Source organism: Berghia stephanieae, chromosome 10 (genome assembly GCF_034508935.2).
Source record: "Berghia stephanieae isolate SIO BIC M18660-M18661 chromosome 10, UCSD_Bste_1.3, whole genome shotgun sequence".
NCBI classification, from domain to species: Eukaryota; Metazoa; Mollusca; class Gastropoda; order Nudibranchia; family Aeolidiidae; genus Berghia; species Berghia stephanieae.
In genome coordinates, this window is record NC_088369.1 from 24,509,148 (window position 1) to 24,528,240 (window position 19,093).

Genomic DNA, 19,093 nt, shown 5'->3' on the forward strand with positions numbered 1-19,093 from the left:
GTAAAGAGCCTTTTCCAATGACCCAACTATGCGACGAGCGAATCTCAAACCCAGGACATTCCGATCCGAAAGCGAGTGTCATACCACAAGACCACATAGCCGCACATGTAGCACAAGACATGACACCTTCAAAGCGATATTACACATTTTGCCTGATACTCATTCTCTAATTAAGTATGGTGAAAAATAAATGTAGTCCTTCAGAGCCATTAGGCGCATGGAGCCGGAGTTTATCCCGGTTTCTATAGCGTGAAACGGACAATATCAATTGCTTGCTATCCTTTTGATAGGACGTCAGTCTATCGCAAAGTACTTTCCGCTAAATCTAACCGACTCAGCTACCCATTCACTGTTAGGTGGGCCGGTGGGGGGGGGGGGGGTCATAAAAAATCTTGACTGCACCCGAGTTAAATCTTTGACCCTTTGCGTGTGAAGCGAGTGCTCTAGCTATCGAGACCTTCAAAGCATGGTGAAATAATGCAAATAATTAACCTTTCCCAAGAACTCAACCTTGCGCCTTTCAGATCGTGACTCGAACCAAGATCTATCGGTCCGAAAGGGTTTGTCATACCATAAAGAAAACCCACAAACCGGCGTGTACATATATGCAGGTCTGACATCCGAATCCACTTATGGGCCGAGTTTAACATTGTTGTAAGGGACACTATTTTGCTTCATTCTTTGAGATTTCCATTACAATAATGAGCCCATAAGGAATTGGGTTATCAGACCTGAAAATAAGTGCACGTCGCCAGAAACTAAATAATGTCGGAGAAGAATAGAATTTATTAGTACCTGAAAATGACAATGAAAAATTGGTTAAAGACAGTTCTAGAAGAAATTGAGGAGATATTTGACAGTGATAAATCGGAGAGACCATTGATCTAATCCAGTCTCTATTTCACAAGAGGCATCGCATCCATCACGTGACTGGATTCTGATCCAACCATTTGATTGTTTTTGTTGTTGTTGTTTATATTATTATTATTATTATTATTATTATTATTATTATTATTATTATTATTATTATTATTATTATTATTATTATTATTATTATTATTATTATTGTTCATACATACATACATATAAATATACTTTATTCATCCAAAACAAATGGGAATTCGTTTACAGACGTGGCATGCATAAAAAGGTATAAATATAAAGTTGAGAACTTATAGCGACAATGTATATATATATATATATATATTTTATATATATATATTATATATATATATATATATATATATATATATATATATATATAAAATTTACAAAGTGAAATATGTCCTCCCTATGACTCCTGATTTGAATTTATATGTAGATGCATTAAAAATGTAAAATTAATAATTAAGAATTAAGAATTAATAGCGACCCTTTATATATTGATTTGATAAATTGAGATAGATTATACCTCTGGTCTTTAGTCTCCAGTGTGTATATTTTAAAAAAATAGTATTTAATTTAAATCACAGTTGCGCGTTAAAAATTGGAATACTATCGATCACCAACTCATTGACTGGAAAGTCTACTACAAATTCTAAATCAACATAATATCCTACGTCGGTTCCAGAGAGATATTCCTGAACTTTTCGGAAATTTCTTTCGGGAAAAGGTAGCTTCAATTAGAAAGAAACTAGATAGCAATTCATACGGAACACATGACTTTAAGACATCGGAAGGCGATGCCTTGTTTTCTTCATTCACTCCTGTTACAGAGGATGAAGTCAAAGAAATAATCAAATCGTCACCTACCTCCAAAGGGTTCTTGCATTCTTGACCCAATACCAACATCGTTACTTATTTCTAATATTGATATCCTTTTGCCCTTTATTACTTGATTTGTAATGCTATTTGTAACCCAAAGTCTCAAAACGGTATTATGTCGGGATGGACCAGATGCTAATAAGTCAAATTATAGTTAAACTGGTCAAAAATATGAAACGTTGGTATTTATTAGCACAGTAAAATATGATATTCCTTCTCTTCTATAAAGCATATAAACTCAAATTAAGCATGATATTTCTGGCTACAAATTCCATTTTCAGCATCTTAATCATCCCGACTTAATACCGTTTTGACACGAGGGGTCACATTTATTGTGAATTTTTCTTTTTTTTTTTTCCCTTGGAAACTTACTTACGAATTTTTGACATTTTAAGTTTGCAGCTCTGGTAAGGTATCTGTCTATCTCCCGTAGGATGAGAGGATGAAATGAATCTAGCTCGTCATTGTAACAGTGGAGGGACTGATGCTGATTCGATTTGGACACGGGGAAATTGACTCTTTTCCTCCATCAGTAACTGTGTCCTGGTCGTTATACGTCTCTCTCTCTCTCTCTCTCTCTCTCTCTCTCTCTCTCTCTCTTATATATATATATATATATATATATATATATATATATATATATATATATATATATGAGCCAAGGTCAAAAGGTGCCAATTTTTTTTCTCAAAATAAAAGTGACATAATAGTCCATTTATGTTTCTATATATGTAGCAAAAACCCTGTACTTCATGAATCAAAGGCCCTTTAAATAACATTACGGTCAAACGCAGCATAATAACATCAACAATGCCTTTTGGTTGCTGGTGTCACCTGTGACCGGTGACACCAAAATGAGACAAAAAGCGCAATAACCAATAAATGATTTTTGTTAAGTATCAAACTTTATTTAGTAAGTTATAAACAAAAAGACACAATCAACAACAATCATACTACAATAGTGTTACCAACTATTGGAGAAAATGTTGCTTTTTGGTGTCATCGGTCACAAGCAACATAGAATGCAAATATATTATTTCATAAAGATGATTGTACATTAACAACAACAACAATATTGCATATGCTTTTTACCAGCAATGTTCAGTAACTTTTGGAATAAAATGTTGGGAAATAATGTGACCAAAGCGTATCAATGGTCTGATGATCAAACCTCTAAAGTAGCGTTTTCGTGAATCCATTGATCAAAGCTCTGATGTCGACATCAGAGTTTCGCGCCCCGGCGTTTTCACGGCGATCAATCATCCGATGTCACTTCCGAGGTTTGAACAACGGGTTTTGAGATAGAGGAGAGCTGCAACACGTTTCTTAATACTTTGTATTGCATGGCAATCATCATCATCATTATCATCATTATCATCATCATCATCATCATCATCATCATCATCATCATCATCATCATCATCATCATCATCATCATCATACGGATGTAGGAGATGCAAATTAAATTTTTTAAAAATTAAATAAACTTTAAAGATTAAGATAAAATTGTTATTTCCCTTAGTTTGTTCAAGATTTTTCAATGTATATACAACACACACACACACACACACACACACACACACACACACACACACATATATATATATATATCATGAAAAAGGAGTTGGAATTCTTTTAGACAAATCAACATCAAAGTGCTATTTAGATCATGTTGCAATCTCAGAAAGAGTTATTTTACTAAAGTTGAAAGGAAACCCGTTTAATGTTAATATTATTCAAATATACGCCCCGGCATGAGACAGTGACAAAAACACAATTGAGACATTCTATCAAGATATGGAACAAGCATTAAAACAATGTAAATCAGATGAAATTCGTTTAATAATTGGTGATTTCAATGCAAAGGTTGGTAACGAGAGAGTTGAAAATATCGTTGGCCCCACGGACTTGGTACCAAAAATGATAGAGGGAAAAGACTTGTCGACTCGTGCAGATTGGAAAACCTTACTATTGTCAATACATGGTTTAAAAACCACGATAGAAAGAAGTGGACATGGATATGCCCAGGTGGCCTTTATAGAAATCTGATAGACTTTATTCTGGTCCAACATCGATTCAGAAATATGGTACGCAACTATTCCAAGCGCAGATTGTAATAGTGACCACAGACCTGTCAAGGCCACGCTAAAAATAAAACTTAAACAAATAAAGAAAAAGAAAGTGGAACCAAAACTGCAATTAGATCTATTGAGAATTATCCATAAAATAAAAAAATGATTACAAAGAATGCGTGAAAGAAAAAAAGTGAAAACTTGACCTCAGATATAAACATCGATGAGTACTGGAATCAAGTATCGAACTGCACCACAGAATCTGCAAGAGAACCAAAACATAAAGTGGATGGATGACAAGATCTTGAAACTGATGAATGAAAGACGAAAACTAGAACGCAACAGCAATGAATATAAAGAAGCTAATAAGATTATAAACGTGAGTGTACGAGAGCAAAGGAAGATCATATTGAACATGAATGTCACAGAACTGAAAGACTAAAACAATCCAACACCAAACAATTCTACCAGTCAGTACAAGATCTAAGAGGAAAACGCCTAGAAGTGGAAGAAAATGCGTTAAAGACGCAAACGGTAATATACTTATCGATAACTATGTTTTTGTTTGCTTGTTTGTTTGTTTGTTATTGTTTGTTTAGCTTTTTCTTTATCTTTAAAAAAAAATAAATCAAAAGATCTTTGTTGTTTGTTGGACAGGATGGGTGGGGTTTACATGGTGGTATGATATCAGGATAGCATCAGGTGGACATGTCATGGGGATGACGTGATTTAATTTAATAGGGTGATTGTCATGATCGAGCTTTGTTATTTTAAATTTATAGAGATAGGGAGAACAGGTGATCGGCGTATTATCTTTTTAAATACCCAATCATAATTCGTACATTATATTATTTACTAGTAAAGCATAACCGGGAGATAATAGGCTTGAAGTTCAGTCTCATCGTGACTTTAGAAATTGACAATTATTTAGCAGCTGTGATATTTATGGATGCTCAAAATTATAGAGTCCAATGTCAATACAACCTATTAACAGTAAAATGAAATATTGATTTTGTAGTTAAAAACACAATCATTCTTTATAATCCACGAAAACAAACTATACATCATTTACATGACGTGTTTTTGATTGCTTGAAAGTACTTCTCCGTCTCCCTTGAACTCTGAACTAACATCAGAGGTTTGATCATCTTGAGACTAAAGAATAAGAGGGCGCGCTTATCTCTGAAGTTGACATCAGAGGTTAGATCGGCGGATTTGCAAAAACGCTACCTCAGAGGTTTGGCCATCGATATCTTATTTAGCGACATTGTGTCACTTGTGACATTAGACCGATGACACCATTACTTATGTCACAAGCAATACCAAATTGCAATTTCGACAATATATCATTAATTTCAGTCAAACCAGTGTAATAACCTCAGGTAAATATGGAATTTAATAATATTTCAGAAACAAAAGACTTCAAAAATAGAAATATACATAGAAAATAGAGCATCTGAATGTGACTTGTGACATAAGACCGGTGACACCATTACTTAAGATACTTATGTACAAGCAACACCAAATCACACTTTCGTCCATACTATATCATTATATTCAGTCAAAAAAGCATAATAACCGCAAATCAGATGACCATCCAAGCCAACAGTCAATTATGCTAAAATGAAATTCAATAATATGTTAAGAAACTAAATACTTTCAAATTGGAAATATACTTAGATATTAGTAATACCATTGTTGCTATTACTTGGGTCAAAATCGGCACTAGAACGCAATTTTGCCTCAATAAATCAAGAATAGCAACTGAACAAATGTAATACAGTCTGTTAAAATGGAATTCAATGACATTTCGAGCTTTGAAGAACATGATAACAGAAATACATTAGAAACTTCAAACTTAAGTGTCAAATGTGACATTTTAACCAATGACACCAATGGTCACAAAAAGTACCAGAAGTCACACAAACTCTAGATAAATATCAGCTATGGTAATGAATTCATGTAACCAGACGATAACATCACCCTACTGCTCAAATCTGCTTGTTTGTAGTAATTTAGTGTGTTAATAGTAAAACAAATCAAATTTCTTGACAACCCTTTTATTTATCTGGATTCGTGAAAAGCTTGAGTTTTGTCTTTTTCTTGATTCATACAACCCTGAAACATAAAAAAATTAGAATTACAAGGAAATTATTAATTGTGTCAAAAGCACAGTCTCAGATGAGATGTCATAATATCATATTTGTAAATAGAATAACAGATGAAAACATAATTTGTTGGTGGCGCTTTGTAATATCCAATATCAAGTGTTGCTTGTGACAATGTAAAATAGCGATGACACCAAAGTTCAACTTACCTTTTCTGCATGGAGCCACGCTGGAAAGGCAACTGAAAGTGCTGCACTTCAAAGGCTGGTAAGAAGGGTGGATCAAAATTGCGAATCGCCATTTAACGAAAAAAACTTCCACGTGTTCACGCATGCCGTGCTGCTTGTGACAAATGACACCAAAACCAATAAACCTCAATATCAGCAAAACGGAATACATTTACTCCAAGAATTGAGTTCAGAAGGAAAATCTATGCTTTTTTCTCATAATAAAACATTTTATAACCATTAAATATGAGCTTTAAAGTTTCATGTCGAGTCTTAGTATTGTGCTCTGTTTGATGACACCAAAGGGCACAAGCAATACCAACTTTTTAAGAACTCTATATGAAACTTAATCAGATATGTAATATACTGCAATTGCGTTTAAAAGTAAATTTTGACTTTATACCATTAGCAAATTTCAATCATGTGAGCTAAAACATCACATTTAATTTCTACATGCTTTCTATAAAGGTGATGCGTTGACCTCGTTTTAAATACATGCCAAACTGCATTCAAATTTCACTTTCAAGTTGTTTATTTCATATTCTGTTGAACAGAATCTCATTTTATCTTTTCTTCATATTATCAATTGATTACAAGCATTACCCCAATGAAAACAGCCCATAATTAAGTAAAAATCAAATTTTCTTAACACTGGTATCAGACGGGCACCTTTTGACCTTGGCTCATATATATATATATATATATATATATATATATATATATATATATATATATTATATTTATTTATATATATATATATATTATCTGTTTGTTTCTTCTTTCTGTCTATGTTCTTTCTATCTTTTCCTATCTTTCTGCCCTCTCCCTCTCTCTCTCTCTCTCTCTCTCTCTCTCTCTCTCTCTCTCTCTCTCTGTGTGTGTGTGTGTGTCTGTCTGTCTGTCTATCTATATATGGCTATGTGTGTTTCTTTACTCTCTTTCTATATTTTTTCTATCTTTTCCTATCTTTCTTTCCACTCTTTCTCTTTTTCTCTCTCACTTTCCATGTCTTTTTCCTCCCCCCCCCTCTCTCTCTCTCTCTCTCTCTCTCTCTCTCTCTCTCTCTCTCTGTTTAACTCTTTCTCTTATGAGCTTATACTATCTATAGATAGAATGCGCTTGGCCAACGAGTTCACAACATTGCCATCCGGAAGTATAACGGACCAAAACACAAACTCTGTGTAACCATGAACTTTTATAGTCTGGTTAATACAGTTTAGTGAGAACAACTCACAAACGCGGATGGCAAAAACCATAACAAAGGCCTGAGTGACGTCATCTGCATACTATCTATAGACAGTATGAAGTTGACGTCACTCATGTTTTTGTTATTGCTTTTTGCCATCCTCGTTTATGAGTAATTTTCACTAAACTATAAACGTTCAAGGTTACACATTGTTTGGTGTGTTGGTCCGTTATACTACCGGATGGCAATTTTGTGAGCTTTTTAGCCTAGCGCATACTACCTATACAAACATGATAGTGAAATACAGCCACCACCGCAAAAGCAGCCGACTGCAAAAAAAAAAATGGAGATGTCTGGTGGATGCCCTATGGGCTTCAAGCCCCGATGAAGGATTATTAAACTAGGCCCATAAATGGGCTTGCATGTCAGACCTGCATATATGTAGACGTTGGGACGCACATTCTCAAAACAGTAATATTTCTTGTTTAACTAGGTCTGGAAATTGAATTTATTGATGCTATTTATTTAAACTCTCGTGTGCGGCTATGTGGTCTAGTGGTATGACGCTCGCTTTCGGATCGGAAGGTCCTGGGTTCGAGCTAGCCTCACGTCGGCGCATAGTTGAGTCCTTGGAAAAGGCTCTTTACTCACATTCTCTCACCGTACTCAGGTGTAAAATGAGTACCTAGGCGTTAACAGCATTGTCTTTGTCCGAAAAATTGTAATATCGCCTAACAGGCGGCATGCCCCGTCCTACATTTTAAATGTTGCTGTTGACCAGGGACTCCTTGTAAAGCGCTTTTAGCACGTTTAGTGGATATTGCGCTATATAAAAGCTTATTTATTTTATTTTTTTTATTGTTTCGTAACAAATGTGACGAATTTGCTGCTGGTGGTAAAGAGAGGGTTAAAGGCGTCAAGGCCTAATTCAAGATTTATTTGTCAAACGAAAAAGAAAAAGTAATATATAGATTAACTTGTACGCTTTATGACATTGAACTCACATTTTTTGAATCGGCTCAAAGTGTTTTGATATCCCTTAGACAAAGCTAACACGCTGTGCGTGCCCTGCCCTCAGATAAAAACGCATGTCCATCTGAAAGTCTTTCCGCTAGATCTAACAGACTCAGCTACCCACTCAATCACTGAAGGGCGGACGAGAAAGGGAAGAGGAAAGGGGGTGGGTGGGGGCGTTGTCAGAAAAAACATATCTTGAATTCAATTTGGATCGATACAGGCCGCTTTGATTGTGGAGCGTGGCTCATATAATCAACTGAACTGGATCTCCGTTGGCAAGGGACATAATAAGTAATTGACTTGAACCTTTTCATCTATTAACGCAGTTATGTACCTTATTGTATTAGATTTTTATAATACTTTCCTCCAGCTCGACGCATTTCAGTTTGCTGTAACCACTCTGGTTGGTTTTAATTGATGTTAGAATTTTTTTATCTTGTGCTAGGATACTCGCCTTCTGAACGGTAGATCCCAGGTTCGTGTCCTCTTCTAAGCGGCGAAGAGTTGAGTTCTTGGAACAGTCTCTTTACTCACATTCTCTCACAGTATTATATAAAAGAAGTCATTCAGATCCACCAGGCCCATGGAGCCGGAGTTTATCCCCGCTTCTATAGCGTGAAACAAACAATAGTAATTGTTTGCTACTCCTTGGATAGGACGCTAGTCTATTTCAAAGTGCTTCCGCCGATCTAAAAGAAACCCGCTACCCAATCAATTACTGCTGGTTCGACAGTAAGGGGGGGGGGGGGGGGAGGGGGGTGAGTCTCAGAAACAAATCTCGTCGACTGCACTCGGTATCGATCTTGGTCCCTTTGCTTGTGAAGCGAGTGCTCTACCAACTGAGCTATGGGGACCCACAGTCGTGTATATTATAGCCTTAAAAGCGCTATGTCTCGTCTTACATGTTAAATTTTGATGTCGGCTCGGGACATAATCTTTGCACTTTTCGTTGACGTTTATTTGGTCCTTGAAAGCCCCAATGCCGGCCCGCTAAACCGTTTACTCTCTCAACCCTAACACCGACTATATCCGTAATTTACCCGGGTTACTTTTACCCCATGTCTATTTATTACATTTTTCTGAGACAAATTATAGTCGTAGTATCAAAGCTAATGTTTTCAGTTTTTACATGTTAATGGTAGTTTAATAAAACTATCCATGCACATGCTCATTTTTAATACATTTTTTCCAATCATGAAAAGTAGCAAAAATCTCCAGGATTGAGTGAGTTAAAACTACTAAAGTCACAACAAGATCTCGACAGCCTCAAAACTCTGGCCCAGGACCGTGACCAATGGAAACAATTTTTATTAACAACATGGATGGAGAGAGAAGCAAGCTATAGATAGTTCTAATATGACGTCACTCAGGCCTTTGTTATTGTTTTTGCCATGCACGTTTGTGAGTTGATCTCACTAAACTGTATTAACCAGACTATAAAAGTTCATGGTTACACAGAGTTTGCGTGTTGGTCCGTTATACTTCCGGATGTCAATGTTGTGAACTCCTTGGCCAAGCGCATTCTATCTATAGATAGTATGCAGATGACATCACTCAGGCCTTTGTTATTGTTTTTGCCATCCGCGTTTGTGAGTTGTTCTCACTAAACTGTATTAACCAGACAATAAAAGTTCATGGTTACACAGAGTTTGTGTGTTGGTCCGTTGTACTTCCGGATGGCAATGTTGTGAACTCCTTGGCCAAGCGCATTCTATCTATACTCATCGACTATGACTGAAACACACAATTCCCAGCAAGCGTCATTCGGACTGCGAGGCTTACTACCGGTGTGTCTTTTTTACGAAACCCGCTGAAACCCGCCGAAACCTGCCAAAACCCGCCGAAACCCGACAAAACCCGACAAAGTTATGGGAAGTAGATAGGAGTGGAGAGTGAACCTGAGACTCAGGGAAGTGTACACCATTGGGGAGTGAACCTGGGACTGGGTTTCGGCGGGTTTCGTAAAAAAGACACACCCCTTACTACTGCTATTCCGGTAACTATTGATGCTATGCGTTTTGGTAAAATATTACCCTGTTCCACCCCCGTAGAGTATGATGTAAGGGAGCTATAGCGCTATAATATAATTTTTCAGCATTAGAATTATTATTATTATTAACAAGAAATGGAGTGAGTAAGAAAGTGCCAGAAGACAACAGAGTATAAAAACTTTGCGGCGGCGATGGGGGCTCGAACCCGCGACCTTACTGGTACGATAACTCCGCCTGGCCGGGGAGATCGTGACTCTACCGTATGATCTATCCACGAATTACTGGCTTACTTCTATAGTTTTTATCAGATTATATTTCGTGCTGCTAAAAACAAAAAGACAACAAAACCACTTGGCTTTATCTTATAAAGCCCAATATCCTCTAAACGTGCTCAAAGCGCTTTACAATGGGTCCTTAGCAAACAAAAACACTGAACATGTAGGACAAAACATGACGCTTTTTAGGCGATATTACAATTTTATTTCCGACAGAGACAACCCACTTGACGTCGGGTGCTCATTTTACGCCTGAGTACGGTGAGAGATTGTGAGTAATGATCCTTTTTTTTCAATGCTCCACTATGGGCCGCTCAGAGGGGGGACCCGAACCCAGGACCTTTCGATCCGAAAGCGAGTGTCATACGACAAGACCACGTCATAGCCGCACATAACGTAATATAACATATTTCTTTTTCTTGTTTACCAGAAGAAGGGCAAAGGTCGAACTGTCTTTTATTTTGTTTTGTATTTTTTTTTTTATAAGAGTAGTTTTTACTCCCTTTATTTTACTATACATTTTATAATATTCAATAGTGTGAGAGAATGTGAGTAAAGAGCCTTTTCTAAGTACTCAACTCTTCGCCGCTTAGAATAGGACACGAACCTGGGACCTACCGTTCAGAAGGAGAGTGTCTTAGCACAAGATCAAGATAGCCGCACAATAATAAACATCTTCTTTTGGTGAAAATTTCCAACTCTAGATTCCAAGCTTCAGTTGCGTGATCTTCTAATTTTGTACGAAAACCATTTTTTTAAATGCAAAAAAAAAAAAAAAAAGAAAAAAAGAAAAAAAAGTTAATTTGTAATTTCGATTGTAAATATTTAACTGTGTCCCTCTCAATAATGTTCGTGAAACCACAAAACGTATCAAGGTTATTCAAGCAAAATTGAAAAGATAAATAAAACAAATGAATCAAACCCATAAAAAGAAAAAAATAATATAGGGAAAAATGAACCAAGAGATTCTTTTAAAAAGACCTATAAAAAGAAGAAGAAAGAAAGAAAAAAAAAAAATTGAAATCCGTTCTCTCTCTTCCAACACTTGCCGAACGAGTATTCAGGAGGCCTGAGGTTGGTTCTCCTGTCGAGGCGGCTGCTTAAAAAAAAAAAAAAAAAAAAAAAAAAAAAAAAAAAAAAAAAAAAAAAAATATATATATATATATATATATATATATATATATATATATATATATATATATATATATATATATATATATATATATATATTGATGTTAGATTTTTTTTATCTTGTGCTAGGATAGTCGCCTTCTGAACGGTAGGTCCCAGGTTCGTGTCCTCTTCTAAGCGGCGAAGAGTTGAGTCCTTGGAAAAGTCTCTTTATTCACATTCTCGTCCATCAGAACCACCAGGCCCATGGAGCCGGAGTTTATCCCCGTTTCTATAGCGTTAAACAGACAATAGAAATTGATTGCTACTCCTTGGATAGGACGCTAGTCTGTCTCAAAATCGTACTATCGACTAGCACAAGATAAAAAAATATAGCATCAATACATTTTTTAAAAAAATCAGCCAGCCTCGATAGGGGATCGAACCTCAGGCCTCCTGGACACTTGTTCGCAAAATGGATGTTTTTTTTTGTTTTTGTTTTTGTCTTGTATTTTTTTTTTTTTTTTTACTTTTATTTATTTTTTTTTCTTTTTGTCTGACACTGTGTCATGCAGATGTTTTCATGAAAGGTCAAGTTTAAAATGGTATTCGCCGAGTAGTGTCGAGCGGAAGTCTCGATGATACCTCAAGTCATCGGCCACCAACACTCAAAACTTCCCGAACTCGATGACCAAGGAAAAGTCGGGAATTCCCGAGAAGTAGCACTTCAACTGAGCTTTGGATGGCTTTTTTGTATTAAAACTTAAAATACATTAAATAAATTCACTTTGTATAATAATAAAACATTGATACCTATAACTATTTTGATCTATTTACGACGTTTGTGTTTTGTTAGCTGTTTAAAATATGATATAACGTCAATACCCAATACCAATGACTAGGTATTGAATGAAAGCACCGATGACTAGAGCGATGCTCGAGACTTTTTTGAGTCTCGAGACCCAAAAAAGCATCGAGACGCAAAAAAGTCTCGAGCTTCGCTGGAATCATCGCCGACGAGAGAGGGGTGAACAATGCAGATAGTACACATTGTTAGTAACGCGTGCGTCGCTCGCGCAGTATAGTCTCGAGACTCGGGACTCGGGACTCAATACGAGAAGCGTCGATGACCAAGATTCTCGAGACGAGAAAAGCATCGAGAACTAAGTGGAGGTCGGGAAATTCTCAGTCGTCGATGACCTGACTTCTCAAAACCTAAAGCATCGTTGACCTTTTGGTGACCCGGATGCCCTCCCCTATCGCCGAGTGATATCCAAATGCGTCTAATTCGAGCACCGTCGCTACTCTGTATGAATGCAATATAGAGCATGCCACATCAAAAATGGAGGGGGGGGGGGGGGGGGGGGGCCGGTTAGCTCAGTCGGTAGAGTACTCGCTTCACAATACAAGCAAAGGGACTGAGATCGATCCCAGGTGCAGTCGAAATTTTTTTTCTGACTCCTCTGTTCTCCCAGTAGTGATTGGTTAACTGGGTCTGATAGATCTGGCGGAAAGTACTTTGCGATAGACTATCATCCTATCCAATGTCATTTAAATTTTACAATAATTTAATAAGGTTACAATAATTTATAAAGGCTGCCAAACCACAAAAAACGGTCAAGGCTTTTCAAAACTCTCTTTTTTTCATTCCTAAGAGAGAGGGGGAGAGTGGGAAAGAGAGAGAGAGAGAGAGAGAGAGAGAGAGAGAGAGAGAGAGAGAGATGTAGAGAGAGACATAGAGAGGGAGAGAAAGGAAGAGAGAGAGAGGGAAAAGAGGGAGAGAGGGGAGAGAGAGAGAGAGAGAGAGAGAGAGAGAGAGAGAGAGAGAGAGAGAGAGAGGTTAGAGGGAAAAAAGGAGAGATGTGTGTGTGTGTGTGTGTGTGTGTGTGTAAAGTAGGTCTCATATAATTAGAAATTGTCTTGAAAAAAATCGACAATGAAGCATTTGGAATGTAGGGAGGGGTTTGGGGGGGGGGGGGGGTGAAACCTGACGAATAGCAGCAACAGTTGATTACAATTCGTCATCTTTGAATTTTGAATAAGAAATGTCAAGGTTGCGTGAAAGAAAATTCCAGGATTGAAGTCCCGCTCCGAGCGGTGCATGTTCTTTTATTTATTTATTTTTTTATTATTAATTTATTTATTTATTGTTACCTTTTGGATAGGACGTTAGTCTATTGCAAAACCCTTTCTACCCAATCGCTGCTTGATGGACATGGGGTCAGAAAAAAAATATCTCGACTTTACCCAGATTTGGTGGTGTTGTTGATGTTGATGTTGATCATGAAAGTGAGGTTGCAAAGGAGGAAAGTCTCCAACTCTCTCCAAATTCCCTTTATTCACCCCCAAGGGGAAATTTTTTCTTTAGGGTTTATTCCAAGGAAAGACTGGAATAGCCCAGGCGATAGCCGCAATGCAGCGCCGCTCAAGGCCATACAACGGGGCGAAGTAGTCGAACTCGGTACCTTTTGGGTACGAAGCAAAGCTGAGCCAGGTTGCCATTATTATAAATTGGCTCTTTACTCACACTCTATAATATCCCCTCACCCTACTCCGGTGTAAAATGAGTAGCAGGCCGTTAGAGTATGTCTCTGTTGGATAAAAAAATGAAATATTACCTAAACGACGTCATTGCTCGTCATGCCTCGTGTCATTACCTCCATGTTAAGTATTGCTGTTGGCTTGGGACACCTTGCAAAGTGCTTTTAGCACCCTTAATTGATATTGAGGCTTATACCAGCTATCTGTTTTATGAACGTGTTTAGGGAATTCATCAATAACTAACTTGATTTATTTAACTCAATCCGATTGTAGCCATCGTAAACTTATAGATAGTTCGAAGATGACGTCACTCAGGTCTTTGTTATTGTTTTTTGCCATCCGCGTTTATGAGTAATGCTCACTGAACTGTATTAACCTCACTATAAACGTTCATGGATACACACAGTTTTGTGTGTTGATCCCTTATACTTCCGGATGGCAATGTTATGAGCTCCTTAGCCAAGCGCATACTATCTATAGCCTGACACTGACCCAAAAAAAGTGACGTCAAAAGACAAGTCTTTGGCCACAAAAGAAAACAAATCGTGAGTTGTTTAAAAAACGAAGTATTTTATATTGGCAGTAGAGAGCACAGGTGCACTTTGTGCCCTCTTGACGAACAAGCACCTGTTGCTCTATTGCAGCCACATACAGGAAGGCAGTCTGCCATCTTGTTTTGGTTAAATATCGTTGGTCATCACTCATCACTCATCACTAGGGGAGGGCATCCGGGTCACCAAAAGGTCAACGATGCTTTAGGTTTTGAGAAGTCAGGTCATCGACGACTGAGAACTTCCCGACCTCCACTTAGTTCTCGATGCTTTTCTCGTCTCGAGAATCTTGGTCGTCGATGCTTCTCGTATTGAGTCCCGAGTCCCGAGTCTCGAGACTATACTGCGCGAGCGACGCACGCGTTACTAACAATGTGTACTATCTGCATTGTTCACCCCTCTCTCGTCGGCGATGATTCCAGCGAAGCTCGAGACTTTTTTGCGTCTCGATGCTTTTTTGAGTCTCGAGACTCAAAAAAGTCTCGAGCATCGCTCTAGTCATCGGTGCTTTCATTCAATACCTAGTCATTGGTATTGGATATTGACGTTATATCATATTTTAAACAGCTAACAAAACACAAACGTCGTAAATAGATCAAAATGGTTATAGGTATCAATGTTTTATTATTATACAAAGTGAATTTATTTAATGTATTTTAAGTTTTAATACAAAAAAGCCATCCAAAGCTCAGTTGAAGTGCTACTTCTCGGGAATTCCCGACTTTTCCTTGGTCATCGAGTTCGGGAAGTTTTGAGTGTTGGTGGCCGATGACTTGAGGTATCATCGAGACTTCCGCTCGACACTACTCATCACTGCTGGGTCGAGTTTGAAACGATCAAATCGAGCGGGTTTTCGATCGAGTCCTCTAAAATCGAGTTGGTTTCGGGCGGGTTTCGAGTCAGTGACGTCATCGAGCAGTGATTCGTTTGAAAAAAAAAAACACGAGCAACTCGTTTGCAACAGGAAACTTCACATACCCCTCCCTCTCTTATGTCTGTGGCTGGCTTGACTGCAGCTGGTTATGATGGGGGCTGCCAGATGGCCAAGTTCAAAATTGGTTACTAAGAAACGCTTTTCTATTATTATTCATTTTTTTAAAAAAATCTTTTATTTAAAAAAAATGAAAAGATAAGTTTATCCAACTGTAGTCGATTGTTTTGTTAATCAAAACAAATGAGTTTTTCAAGGGAGTCAGAATGCTTGTGGTGTTGGGCTATTTGGGGTCTATTTGACTACTTGGGCAAGAAGAAATCTGGCTGTCTGGCAGCCTTGATTATGATCGTTCGTCGCATCACACACACATACACACACACACACACACACACACACACACGCCATCAAACAGTTGTTGATGGTGAAGGGTTGAGACCCCCCCCCCCCCCCTCCCACCACCATCATCCCGCTGTCACCTTAACATTTCATATTTATGTCGCGCCAAAAGTTGTCGGCCGCCCCACCTCCCATAATTTGTCACTGGTCGTCATCGCCTCTTGTGTGTGCGGGAAAGGTCGTGCCTTTCATTTCATTATTTGAAAAATAAATGAACAAGAATGGTGTGTTTATATTAGGTAGGTAGATAATAATAATATTTAGCAGGTTCCACACCCAGACACACACGGATTGCCCAGACACGATGATAACGATGCCGACGACAATGGATGACGATGATGATGATGATGATGATGATGATTATCGTGTTTCTGTTTAAATAATGAAATACTTTAGCAGGTTCCACCCCACCCCCACACGGATAGACCGGACCCGAAGATGATGATTGTGGTTTTGCTGGCTGTTACGGCTGTGATGAGGATGATGATAATGATGATGATGATGATGATGACGATGGCGCAGATGGTGATTATTTGTTCGGTCGCTCAGTGGTACGGTGTCTCTTGTCACAAAATCAAGCCTTGTCAATGGCCGGATGAGTGACAGTGATTGTTGAAAATTGTGATCCAGACGTTAAGTCCGTGTGTCAGGCACTTGACTCAGGTGTGAATGTATTCTTATCTTATAAGCAATGACGGGTATTGTAAAGAGCTTTAATACAAAAAGACTCCAAACAGCGATCGGTACCTACTGTACGAAATGGATGTATGGTCGATATGGCGTGCCGGAGGAATAAATTAAATAAAATATTGTGAAGTTCATTGAGCATGGTAAATCCTTGGAAATGCGCTTTGAACTAATACACCTGCTAGACAACTCCGATTCCAATATAAACGACTGATTAATATTCCCATATATAAACTATAGTTAGCTGAAAATCTTTCTTTGTCGGGACTCCAAAAGTATGGAACGAATTAGACAAAGAAATCAAAGGGTCTTTTAGGAGCACTGATTGATTTTAGATTGATTATTACATTGAAATGTGTTGATATTTATTTTATCCATTATTATTAGGGTGGTGGTGGTGGTGGTGATGATGATGATCCGCTGATATGATGGTGATGATAAATAAATTAAACATAATTCCCTTTATTCATCCCATAGGGGAGATTCGTCTTTCGGGTCTATTCTAAGGGAAGACTGGAATAACCCAAGCGATAGCCGCAGTGCAGCGCCGCAAATTTAGTTAGGGCAAGGTGACTTGCTCAAGACCACTCAGCGGCGGGTGATCGAACTCGGTACCTTTCGGGTGCCAACCAAAGACCGTACCGCTGCCCTGATGATGATGATGATGATGATGATGATGATGATGATGATGATGATGATGATGATGATGATGATGATGATGATGATGATGATGATGATGGGAACTAACAAAGAATACACAGGCATCTAAAATTGAAACATTCCATATTCAAAGCTAATGTTTTACTTTAAAAAATTGAGCTTTACAATATCCACTAAATGTGATCAAAGCGCTTTGTAAAGGGGTCCCGGTCAACAGCAACATTTAATATGTAGGACGGGACATGCCGCCTGTTAGGCGATATTACAATTTTTCAGACAAAGACAACGCTGTTAACGGCCAGGTACTCATTTTACACCTGAGTACGGTGAGAGAATGTGAGTAAAGAGCCTTGTCCAAAGACTCAACTATGCACCGAGCGCGAGGCTCGAACCCAGGACTTTCCGATCCCAAAGCGGGTGTCATACCACTAGACCATTATAATGCACGAGAGCCATGGTCGACTAGAGTACTACCTATAGTTACGTCATGACTAGACCACATAGCCGCACTACTGTAGGAGTGTTCATTGATAGAGGGATGCGTGTGTGTCATAGAAATAGCCTTAGTGTGTGTGTGTGTGTGTATATATATGTGTGTGTGTGTGTGTGTGATAGTCAAACTTTAGTAGGTTTAATGAAGTCTTGTCACACACGCGTGATACACCTATACGAATTTCCCTGCCACTGCCACCCAGACACACTAACATCTGACAAGGAGTGAGGGCTGTGGAAGAACCACAGACTACCGTGTGCAAACATTGGCGATTGGTATCGGATGGCAAACTGTGATCGTTTGAATTTGAAATGCAGGGTTGCCAGTTTGGCATTTTAAATGCCAGATTCCAAAAATCTGGCATTTTTGAAAACCGTTTGGCATTAGAAAAATCATTTGGCATTTGGCATTTTCATTTGGCATTTTCTTTTCTTGTATATTATACTTCAAATGACACCTTTTCTTAATTATTTCTAAACGCGTAAAAACAAACATCTTCACATTTCTTTTTCATTCTTAAAATCCAACCGTGGTGTAGTGGTTTAGCACTCCACTTAGTAGTCAGTAGGTAAATAATTACCCCAACAGGAAATTTAGTATAATTCAAAAAAAAAAAAAACAAAAAAAAAAAATAAATAAAAGAAAAAGAAAAGAAAACACGCAAGCCACCAGGATATGATAGTAAATTGTCTATCAAAAGTGAGTAGTTTTCTTAGTGGGGGTGGGAGTCAACAGACTTTGGCATCTTTTTGAGTGTTTTGGCATTTTTTGAGTCTTCCCCTGGCATTTTGTTGAAAAATAATCTGGCAACCCTGTTGAAATGATTCGAAACACTCGTTACCCCTCCGCTCGCTCGAATCCTGATCGTCTCAAGCTCGTCTCACGTGTCAAGATCGTCTCAAGCTCACAACCCGCTTGATCGTTTTACGATCGAGTGATCGTTTTACTAACTCGCTCTTCCGGCATTGAGATCGAGCACTGACTCGTGGCTTGGCGCTCGGTCGTCGATCGAGTAAAAGCGATCAAATAACCCAACACTACTCATCACCGAGCGAAACAAAACACAAGGCCAAGGAGCCAG